The following is a 12,392-nucleotide window of genomic DNA, read 5'->3' as shown; positions in this document are numbered from 1 at the left end:
CGATTATCCAATGATTTGGACAAGATGGTCCAGAAATTTGCAGAACGTGGATATTCACGGCATACACTTGCAGCAGCGAGAGATAAAGTTGACAAATTACCCCGGGCACAATTATTGCAAAAAACCGGACCTAAAAAGAACCTTCAAGACCGGTTAGGTTGGGTACGAGCAGGGGTTAAAGTGAGGGGGAATGGGGTGGAACTGAGTTCCACCACCTCTAATGGTAGAGAGAACTGAGTTCCACCTCTACCACAGTCCTGAAAAGTAATTCCAACAGAAAAGCCTGTCCCAGCGGCTTCTTCATCTGGCACGGCGTATGTAATGTAAGTTAAGAAGAACAACTGTGGACATTATGTGTATAAGAGGCATTACTGTGTGATTTAATATGAATCAAGGGCACTACATGCGGTGTAATGTGTATATGATTGTGCTACCATGTGTTGTGGGACCATTATCCCTTTATGGGTGGTAGGACACAAACTCCATGGCACTGGTCTAGTCTCTGCCTAATGGGGGAAGTCGGTGTTAGGGGAGTTCCACCACCTCGTAAGGACCACTTTAAGCCCTGGGTACGAGACTTCAACCATGCTGATGATGTTATTGCTAAAAATACCAAACTTCTGTGGCCAGTCATCCAGTCCGATAAGGACCTCAAGATATTGAAAAATGTAACACCAATGGCTTGTTATCGACGCGGTCGCAACCTTCGTGACTGGGTTGTGCGGACCGATATCTCTGTGAGGTTACCTCCCAATACCCGTCGTAAACCAGGGGGTTGTACCAGATGTGTCGGATGTACCACCTGCAGCGGCATGAGGAACACCAAATTTTTCTCTCATCCCCAATTGGGGTACCAGATCCCTATTAAACATGCCGTCACCTGCACTAGTACCCACGTGGTATATTTAATCACATGTCCCTGTGGTTTATGCTACGTGGGTAAAACAATACGTACCTTTCGGGAACGTATTGCAGCGCACAGATCTGCCATCAAATCTTCACTAAATCTTAAAGAAAATGATCAGCCAGTCGCCCGGCACTTTGTGGCTGCCAAACATACCTTGGCTAATTTGAAATACGTGATCATTGATCATTTCCCACTGGATGCCAGAGGAGGGGACCGTGCCACCAAACTTCTCAAGCTAGAAGCCTATTGGATCTTCAGGCTTGATACTATGAATCCTAAAGGACTCAATGAACAATTGCCACTGAATATATTTCTCTAAACTTTGTGTCACTACTAGCCCTTAAACCTTGAGCGATGCCCTTTCTTTGTATATATTATCCATGTATTTGTTTTTGTTGTCTTTTTTGCTTATATGTTGGGATTTTTGTGTCTTTCAGCTCAACCTCCTATTCCCATTCCAGACACCGCCCAGTGGGTTGCTTGGCAACAGAATGCCGGTGTCATGGACTCTTATCAGCGTGACATTTGAACAACATGGCAAGCGGGAACCAAAGTCATGTATAGAGGTGTACAATACAGGTTGACGGCGGGTGACTTCACTGAACAGGAGACGGTTTGATCACTGGATGTGATCCCCGCTCTGTGTTGGTGTGATCTATCACCGCCGCTGGCTTGGTTGGTTGCCTTGGATACGAGTGGACGTGCGGGACGCAGCCTGATGACGTCATGGCGCAATGCCGACGCTTGAGGGGAACCCGGAAGCGACATGGTTGCTAATGCGGACGGGCTGGTGCCGGAGGGAGAGGAGGAGCTGACAATCGCACACTGTATTTATACACTGTTAGTTTTATTATTCTTTTGGTTTGTCTTGATAACGGAGTAAAATCCGAAACGTAGACCCTGCTCAGTGTCCTGCGTCTTCCTTCTGCAAATCCGAGCGAGTGCTGTTGCTTCATCTCCCTCTACATTTCACCCCATTCAGCACCCCGGTCATTCATTATTTATACACGCTGGAGTGCCGGTTGTCTCCACCAGCTATATATATATATATATCCCAATAATCCTCAACTCTCTAAGAAATTCATCCAATTGAGAATTAAAGAGACAGCTGCCTTACCACCGCCTAGAAATGATAAAAAAAAGTCCATATGTATGGTGATCCTAAAGTTCAGTGAAGCAGACCAGAAAGTTTCATCCAATATCTTGTTTATTTTAATCCTTCAAATTTGTCACCGGCAAAACCGTGAGGAAAAGTCCCAACGCGTTTAGTCTAAAGCAACTTCATCAGGGGTACAATCATGACTCTTCTTAAAAGAGAGGAGAAGTATTAGGTCTCCAATTGGTAGAGGGGGGGAAAAAACGTCCTTCTAAATTTCCACTTCTCAGTTTGACTCAATCAAACTGGATTAAAGCGTTAAGACGCTAACATATATACACACACGTGTAGACACCAATCAAGTTTTAGGAATAAAAATGCCTTCCCTGTATAGTGTAATCTGTGTGGACCTCTCAGTGTCAGTTCAATCTCTAACAGGGAAGGACAGCAGACTATATATACAATACTTGTCTACTGGTGCATACCTACTGCCGTATATACTGTATAATTCCAGTCTGCTGGTGCCTACATAGTTTACTGACGTATAATTCCACTCAGTTGGTGCCTACCTACTGACGTATATGCTATATATATATATATATATATATATATATATATATATATATATATATATATATATATGATAGTGAAGAGACAACAGCGGCACTCTATATATATATATATATATATATATATATATATATATATATATATATATATATATATATATATATATATATATATATATATATATATATATATATATATATATATTATATATATATATATATATATATATATTATATATATATATATATATATATATATATATATATATATATATATATATATATATATATATATATATATATATATATATATGATATCCTGCTGTTGGAACGCAGCGTTCCAACAGCAGGATATCCACTGCCTGGCCACTTCCTTTCACTGTCCGTTTCCTGTTTGATGCCAGCATGCTGCAGTAACGTGATTTGCTCACCCTTCTCACTTGTTATGATAAAGGTAAGCACATGTATGTACCTATTATTGCACGTATAACCTTAACAAAGGGGTGTCACATACCCCGAAACGTTGGAAGCTTTTTTTGCTGAAAATATATTTTTTCAAAACATCCCCAGAGTGCCGCTGTTGTCTCTTCACTATCCTGTACTTCTGTTCCTGAAGGCACCTGGGTTACCTGTACTGCTGGAGGAGTGCCAGGCCTACACCTCTACACATATATATATATATATATATATATATATATATATATATATATATATATATATATATATTGTAATGGGAAAACTAAATTAATTTTTTCTTTGATATTGAATATGTTGTAATATGGTCATTTTTTGTCACTTCATGACCGATACATTTGGATTATATAAGACCTTCTGTAATTAATTATCTAAAATGGAATTTATACACTCTTATGCTGTCCAATAGGACTTTCTTGACCTCTATCCCTCACAGAATCCCCCCGTTTCTTTGTTTTAGGTGATTGTTTTATATATTTGGGAGGAAGTACTCTAATCTGGAATTCACCTTATCGAACCTTATGAATGGTGCATTCTTTTAAACCATACTAATACGGTAGGTGTCTATTGTCCTAACACTACCCCCTTTTTTAGTAACTCAAAAATTCTAGGTTGTAATCCTGGGGTGATTTGATATATCCTTATTTCAGGGCCCCTAAATTCGGGGATCCAAGGACCCAACCTTTTCAGAAAAAAAGGCCATATTAGGTTCTCTTAGATCAGGAGTGTCCAAACTTTTTGCGACGAGGGCCAGATTTCGTGAAGTGTAAATGTGTGGGGGCTTACCATTCAGCCTGACATTCTTTGAATCATTATTCACATCAGAATGGTCCCCCACTCTGCCCCTCATTCACTCTATGTCCCCCAGCCTGCCCCTTCACTGTATTTCCCCCAGCCTGCCCCTTCACTGTATTTCCCCCAGCCTGCCCCCATTCACTGTATGTCCCCCAGCCTGCCCCTCCTTCACTGTATGTCCCCCATTCACTGTATGTTCCCCACTCTGCACCCATTCACTCTGTCCCCCAGCCTGCCCCCCTTCTCTTAATGTCCATCAGTGCCTCCATTCATTATATGTCCCCAAGCCTTCACTGTATGACTCCCATTTACTGTATGACTCCCATTCACTATTTATCCCACTTTGCCCCGATTCACTGTATGTCCCCCAGCCTGCCCCTGCTCCCCCTTCTCTGAATGGCCATCACTGCCTCCATTCACTGTATGTCCCCCAGCCTGACCCTCCTTCACAATATGTCCCCCCTCCCTTCTCTATATGTTTCCCAACCCCTTGTGTGAGCCAGAGGAAGGAGAGGCAAAGCAGGCACTGCAAGGACAGGAGACGCTTGAGCTCCCGCTGCTGCCCTCCTCCGCTCTGCATGTTGCGGGAGCAAGCTTCCCCCTTGCTGCACCCCCTTCCCACACACTGCTGTCACTGTGATTGTGGAGTAGGGTGATATATACGATTGCAGCAGCAGGGGTAGGAAGCCAAACACATCTGACTGTGGCGGCCGGCACCTCCTCACTGCAGCAGACAGCAAGGTAAAGGCGCACTCGCCGGGGCCCCACCTTTAGTGTCTTGTGATGTGCATCCCATATCTGATGCTCTGCCCGCTTCCAGCTGGAGGCTGTGGGCCGCTTGAAATGACAGCACGGGCCGCAATTGGCCCCCGGGCCTGACTTTGGACATGCCTGTCTTAGATCATCATATATCGTTAGGTAAACCTATCGCCCATTTCCGACTGTTTTTTTGGCTTGCTCATTTCCTCATCCTATTCGTATTCCTATTTTTAATACCTTAATTTTTCATATTTTTAGATTTTATCTTTTATTAAAGAATACCTTTTGCTGTACAGACTTAATTATAAAGTCTTTGGTATGTATATTATATTATTTTAAATCGTTTTGTATTGTGAGTGCTTTTTGTATCATAATGCTCAAAGTACGCCCCTTCTTTCTGTACCACTTTTAGTCACACCCATGATGAAGTCGTTCTGACGAAACGCGTTGGTTTCAATAAAGAACTTTATATCCTGAACAACTATTTTTGTTTGTACCCTTATTGTTCTATGAAATATTGGTGATTAATTATAGGAACATCAGTACTTGTTTCCTAGCATGACGCCCACTAAGCTAATTGCTTAGTGGGCTATTCTGCATAGTGAAATCGCATCGCATGGGCCATTTTAGTGCCGTGCGATGGATGCGATTTTTTAATGCAATTTATTCACTGCTCTACAATAATATGAATGTATGACATACCAAGAGGTTTTAGGGCCCCCCCCTCCCCACTATCCACACCACCCCGAAGCGTGGCGAGCGCAGCGGTACGCGTCCTCCGACGTTTTCATTCCCCCACTATCCACGTCGGCGTGGAGTTGATTTTATATAGTGTGGCGAGCCACCGAGCCCGAAGCGTGGCGAGGGGACGCGTAATACATGTAAATTAATCCGCGTCCCCTCGCGGGGTGCGCTGCGCTCACCACGCTTTGGGCACGGTGGCTCGCTGTGCTCGCCACACTATATAAAATCAACTCAACGCCGACGTGGATAGTGGGGGTATGAAAACGTCAGAGGATGCGTTCGGATGCCACTCGCCATGCTTCGGAGTGGCGTGGATTGTGGGGGGGGTGCCTAAATCCTCTTGGTATGTCATACAATCATATTATTGTAGAGCAGTGAATAAATTACATTAAAAAAATCGCATCGCATGGCACTAAAATGGCTCATGCGATGCGATTTCACTACGTTAACATACGTAGAAAATCTGGGCGACATGCTAGGAAACAAGTACCGAAACATCCTCATTATTACATGAAAAGAAGTAATCATTGTATTCACTATAATTATATACACAATTATATTTTTTCATTATAAATGGTTAGAGATAATTTATATACGTTAATTATATAATTATAAAGCTCAAAATGAGTTGCCTTCCATCTAGCACTGGAATAGAATAACATCTAACAAACTGCAAACTAAGAAGAAAATGGTTACGCACAATGGGTTATAAGAATGTATTTTGGTTTTCACACTTACAGACGTTGCAGATAAAAGCAGATAAAACCATTGTCACGTACTGATGTGTGATCTACAAGTGTAAACACAGACAAATGGAAAACATCTCGGTGTCTGGGCATGAACTGACCTGCCAGATATATGACAGACCACAAAGTCCACACCCGCAAAGGGAAATAACAGTCAAATGTGCACAGGACTGCATTAGCAGATACAGCTCACGCCCAAAGGATGTGGATAAGAAAAGGGGTCAGATGTACTAAGCTTCAAAAGTGATAAAATGGAGAGTGATAAACAACCAACCAATCAGCTTCTGCCTGACATTTTTCGAACACAGTCTGTGACATGGTAGGTAGGAGCTGATTGGCTGGTGTCAGGACCCGCCGCGGCAGAGCATTGCGCCGCGTCTCGTACTCACCGAGACGGGCGCTGACGTCATGGCTCTGCCACCGGGTCTCCCCGCAGGTCCCTGCAACCTCTCCTGGTACCGGCACTGGTGGTGGGTCCCCCGGGGGTCCGGCGATCCCCGCAGACGGCTCCCGGGATGGGCACCGCCATCTTGGTTGTGGCACTTCTGCTGCAGGGGGGCAGGGCTTGATATAACCTCTGTTAGCGGTTGCCTGTCATTCTGGGCTGACGCTTCTGCTGACAGGTCAGTGTTCAGCTGACCCTCTGTGCCCTGGATTCCTGGTTGGATTCTGTTCTCCACGCATATATTGCGGAGTGTGCATTTCCTGAGTTCCGTTATATTGCAGAGTGTGCCTTTCCTGAGTTCCGCTATATTGCAGAGTGTGCCTTTCCTGAGTTCCGCTATATTGCCGAGTGTGCCTTTCCTGAGTTCCGTTATATTGCCGAGTGTGCCTTTCCTGAGTTCCATAATATTGCCGAGTGTGCCTTTCCTGAGTTCCGTTATATTGCAGAGTGTGCCTTTCCTGAGTTCCGTTATATTGCCGAGTGTGCCTTTCCTGAGTTCCGTTATATTGCCGAGTGTGCCTTTCCTGAGTTCCATAATATTGCCGAGTGTGCCTTTCCTGAGTTCCATAATATTGCCGAGTGTGCCTTTCCTGAGTTCCATAATATTGCCGAGTGTGCCTTTCCTGAGTTCCATAATATTGCCGAGTGTGCCTTTCCTGAGTTCCGTTATATTGCCGAGTGTGCCTTTCCTGAGTTCCGCTATATTGCCGAGTGTGCCTTTCCTGAGTTCCGCTATATTGCCGAGTGTGCCTTTCCTGAGTTCCGCTATATTGCCGAGTGTGCCTTTCCTGAGTTCCGCTATATTGCCGAGTGTGCCTTTCCTGAGTTCCGCTATATTGCCGAGTGTGCCTTTCCTGAGTTCCGTTATATTGCCGAGTGTGCCTTTCCTGAGTTCCGTTATATTGCCGAGTGTGCCTTTCCTGAGTTCCGCTATATTGCCGAGTGTGCCTTTCCTGAGTTCCGTTATATTGCCGAGTGTGCCTTTCCTGAGTTCCATTATACTGAGTTTCATTCCGTTCAAGTCTGGTCAAGTTGCCGTCTGAAGTTACGTCACGGCAGTGACTCCCAGCACCTGGCTCCTGTTTCCGCCCTCCTTGTTGTATCAGTGCCATCCGGTTTCAGCCAGTACACCAGCTTCCCTAGGGGGCTTCCAATAGAGGGCCGCGACCTGCTGGCTGGACGCAGCAGAGTCCAAATCCCCTTGCGGGAATCCCTGGTGAAGACCGCCACCCAGTTAGACTCCGTGCCTCTGATTGGGAGTTTCGCCAAACTCCTAGAGGACTCTTCGCATGCGAAGACAGTACATCAGACCGGCGATCCTTTCTCCACCTCTTCCCTCCATACCGGGGCCACCACCCCTAGTGGATCCACAACAACCCGTAGTGACAGCTGGTACTTTATCCCGCTCCATTTCATCCCTTTTGTAGCTTAGTTCATCTGGCCCAGAATCTGACGAAATTGTCACTTTATTAATATTATTATATTATCTCCAGCATGCGAGCTGATGAGTTCACATACATACACGCTCACACACTGCCACACGGGAGGGAAATCATTCGATGTTTGCTCACCATCGAACAATTTTTTTTCACCTTCGTTGACTTTTTTTCTGGCTGCAGATGGCCGAATTCAGGCGGGTGCTGATGTCATGTGACGTCAGCCGCCCGCCCCAGCAGGCATCGACATGTTGGGGTAAGCAGAGCATTTCCATGGCTGTACCCACTGTTTTGGTATGGGCGGTCCCCTGCCCGCCCCCTGCCCTCCCATCCTGGAGTGAAGAACCCAGCGAGCGCGAAACTCGCCATCGGCGTTTGCTCCAGAGGTTTGCACGTGCGCCTATTTTCCCATGTGTATGCGTAAACCCCTAACAACGGATGGGGAACCCGCAGTGAGCGGGTCTGAATCCTGCCCTACGGGCCTGATTCAGCATGGATTGCTAATTAGAGAATTCTGAAATTGAGCGTTTATTAAATGACTGCACATGCATACTGGTCAGATCATAGATGTGTGAGGAGAATGAGCGACAGAATGGATGGATCATAAACAAAATGGAGTCGTAGTTTTACTGACAGGAAGCCGGCATTCGGGGTTGAAAACCTGTTTTCTGGGTGTGTTAAAAAAAAAAACACGGGGAGGTTCTGTAATTTTATTTATTATTATTGGTACTTATGTATTATCTGGGCTCCCATGTTAAATGCACCCCATTTTTTCATAACTCTACTATCCAACTACGCATGGAGTTGATTTTATATAGTGTGGCGAGCGCAGCGAGCCACCGTGCCCGAAGCGTGGCGAGCGTAGCGAGCCCCGCGAGGGGACGCGGTCTCATAAGAAAAACGGGAGCCCAGATATTACATAAGTACCTTATTATTTATTAAAAGTTTCTTATATAGCGCAGCATATTCCGTTGCACTTTACAAAAGGAGACAGTGATACAACAAACAGGGTATTTATAGACAGTCAAAAGGTAGGAGGGCCCTGCTAGCAACCTTACAATCTATAGGGAAATAGGTACTGATACATAAGGATAGATACTGATTTCTTTATTGCATCGATTGCACCAGAATGCAAGGTTCTATGACTGGTTCTGGAATTTGATAAGCTTGCCTGAAGAGATGAGTTTTTAGGGAACGCTTATAGGTTTGGAGACTGGGGGAGAGTCTTATTGTGCTTGGGAGGGCATTCCACTAATTTGCTTGGAGCGGTTACTCTTTCTGTCTAGGCGGAAGCTTTCTATTCAGTCATCTACAACTTCTCTTATTAGTTATCCATGCTGAATCAGACCCTATGGGTGATATGTAATTGTGTAGGGTCATCATCTTTGGACATGTGCATTTTTTGGGGCCAAAATTACACGTTTTCTGCAAATCGCACATGTAATAGTCTCATAGAAAACATCAAAGACTCAAAATCTAGTAGGGTGCAATTTTTCAAATCACACCATAAGCCAGTGGTTCCCAATCTTTTTGAATCACGGCACTCAGAGTATCAGAATTTTTCCATACCCACCTTGCCGCGCTTCCCCGCAGGTCAGTCCTCTTCTCCAGTAGCACTTACCCGACCATCACACTTGAGAAGCTACATGTGTGTGTACTCACATGTGGCTCTTCCCCAATACTGGGGGAAATCCCAGTGACAGGGACTCCCCTCAACCATTCAAGGCTGAGCTCCGGAGGAGCTCCCTCCCTAATTGGTTGTAGCCATCTCCATGCAAATGGCTATATCCAATGAAGGCTGAGCAGCCCTGATTGGTTGAGGGGAGTCACAGCGACTGACGTCACTGGGCTTTCCCTCAGTATTGGAGAAAAGCCACATGTCAGTATACACACATGCGGCTGCCGAGTGCGGGGGATAAATGGTTGGGGTCATACTGTATTTAGGCAACCAGCAACATTCTACTTATTATTTATTTATAGAAGATAAAAAATATAATCTGATTGGTTGCTATGGGCATTATCCCATCTTTAATGGAACACCCAACTTAGTAAAGTTACCATTGGACGTTCAGAAAGATCTGATTCCCGTCTAAAGCGATAAGAGCATTGCTGATCAAGGGGGAGATTCTCTAAAGCAGAAATGCGGTAAAAACCGTCACGGATCCCTCCCAGCATGCCCCCCGCTGTCCCCGTCACTCTGCGCATGCGTAGACGGACTCCCGGGTCTCTGACCCGGCAGTCCAGCGCCGGCACCGCATCGCAAGGAACAGCTCTTATCTTATACAAAGCGACAGGTCTGTTAGACTTGACAATGAATTTAATGGAAAATTGTTTCATTTGGAAATACTGGTGAATCTGCCCAATTTAGGAACCTATAAGATGTAGGAAACCAGACATTTGTGGGTACATTCCAGATATAGAAAGAGCATATGTACCACCTGGAGATCAGAGACCTCAAATAGAAAGACGATTTATGTAACAAAGTGATTACAGCGACTACAGGTGGATTTAGGTCATTCTGGATCCATGTGGGTCTCAGGTAGGAAGATGGCAAGAACAGAAAACGGTACTTATGTAGTAACTGGGCTGCCGATTTCTAAATCGGGTCGGATCGGGAGATCGCATCGCATCGCATGCGACCATGCGATTCGATGCGATGCGATGACCCGATTTTTCCATAGGAATCAATGTTAAAATGGACTGAGTCCATTTTAACATGGAATTCAATGGGAAAAATGGGTCCTTTTCATACCCCTACTATCCAAGTGGGCATGGAGTTGGATATAAACCTGTGGCGAGCGTAGCGAGCCACCGAGCCCGAAGCGTGGCGAGCGAAGCGAGCCCCGCGAGGGGACGAATACCGTCCCCTCGCGGGGCTCGCTTCGCTCGCCACGCTTCGGGCTCGGTGGCTCGCTACGCTCGCCACAGGTTTATATCCAACTCCATGCCCACTTGGATAGTAGGGGTATGAAAAGGACCCATTTTTCCATAGGAATCATTTTAACATTGATTCCTATGGAAAAATCGGGTCATCGCATCCGATATCGGATGCGATGCGATGCGATGCGATATCGCATCGCATCGCATCTGATTGTATGCCTTAACTTAAGGCATACAATCAAAAAATCGGCAGCCCAGTTACTACATAAGTACCCAGAAAACTTCTGGGACCCCACCAAAATGTAGAACCCAAGGTAAAAAACTGGTTACTCCAGGAAGACAGGTCACATTTAATATGTTTGAGTACAATTAGCATGGTTGAGGTTGTCCTTCTTCTTAGGATTACTGGACTGGAATTATACAGCAGTGTCACTGGACTGGACTTATGCAGCAGTTTCATTGGACTGGAATTATACAGCAGTATCACTGCACTGCAATTATACTGCTGTATCACTGCACTGGAATTATACTGCTGTATCACTACACTGGAATTATACTGCTGTATCACTGTACTAGAACTATACTGCTGTATCACTGTACTAGACCTATACAAAATCACCAATGGACTTTTATGGAACACAGGACACCAGTAGCACTAGGCAGCACAGGACTGGACTTATATACGCCAGGTCGCCACCCCCACAGACCACCACAGATCACCACTGGCCATTACCAGAGTACGTCCACCCACTACCCTCTCCAATGCCTGTGTGAAGATGGCGGCGACAGCGTCAGACTTTTATCAGTCCGAGATCTGACGATGGGATAATATTTTGGTGCGTCCTGAGACCCAAACCTGGTGGGAATTCCCAAACAGTGCTCTGGTCTGTACTTGGATCGGGGGTGTCCGGCGGTACTCGGATTCCGGCAATCCAAACCCACTCACCCCTACAGCAAACTACTATCCCCCACATAAAGACATACACACACACCACCACCCCACACTGCTACCAATACCCACTTTCCAGCCACTCATGTGAAAGTGTGGAGGTGGCATCTTAGAGGTTCCACAGCTGCCACGTGCACTAAATTCAACAAGGAGGCTTCCTCATAGACAGTGTTAATTTTACAATACTGTAGGACAGGTATGTCCAAATTATGGCCCTCCAACTGTTGTGACACTACAAGTCCCATCATGCCTTGCCACAGTTTTGCTTCTAGGGAATGCTAAAACTTTTGTCAAGGCATGCTGGGATGTGTAGTTTCACAACAACTGGAGGGCCATAGGGGGGTTATTCTGATTCACTGAGAAAGGCACAATCACTCTATAATGGACAAAACCATGTGCACTGCAGGTGGGGCTGATGTAACATGTGCAGAGAGAGCTAGATTTGGGTGTTTTATTGTTTATTTTATTTTATTTATTTATTTACAGTTTCTTATATAGCGCAGCAGATTCCGTTGCGCTTTACAATAGTATACAGTGATAAGACAAACTGGGTAACAACAGACAGACATGGAGGTAGGAGGGCCCTGCTGCA

Source organism: Crinia signifera, chromosome 1 (genome assembly GCF_055691185.1).
Source record: "Crinia signifera chromosome 1, ASM5569118v1, whole genome shotgun sequence".
In the NCBI taxonomy this organism is placed as follows: Eukaryota; Metazoa; Chordata; class Amphibia; order Anura; family Myobatrachidae; genus Crinia; species Crinia signifera.
Note: the sequence above shows the minus strand (reverse complement) of the source record.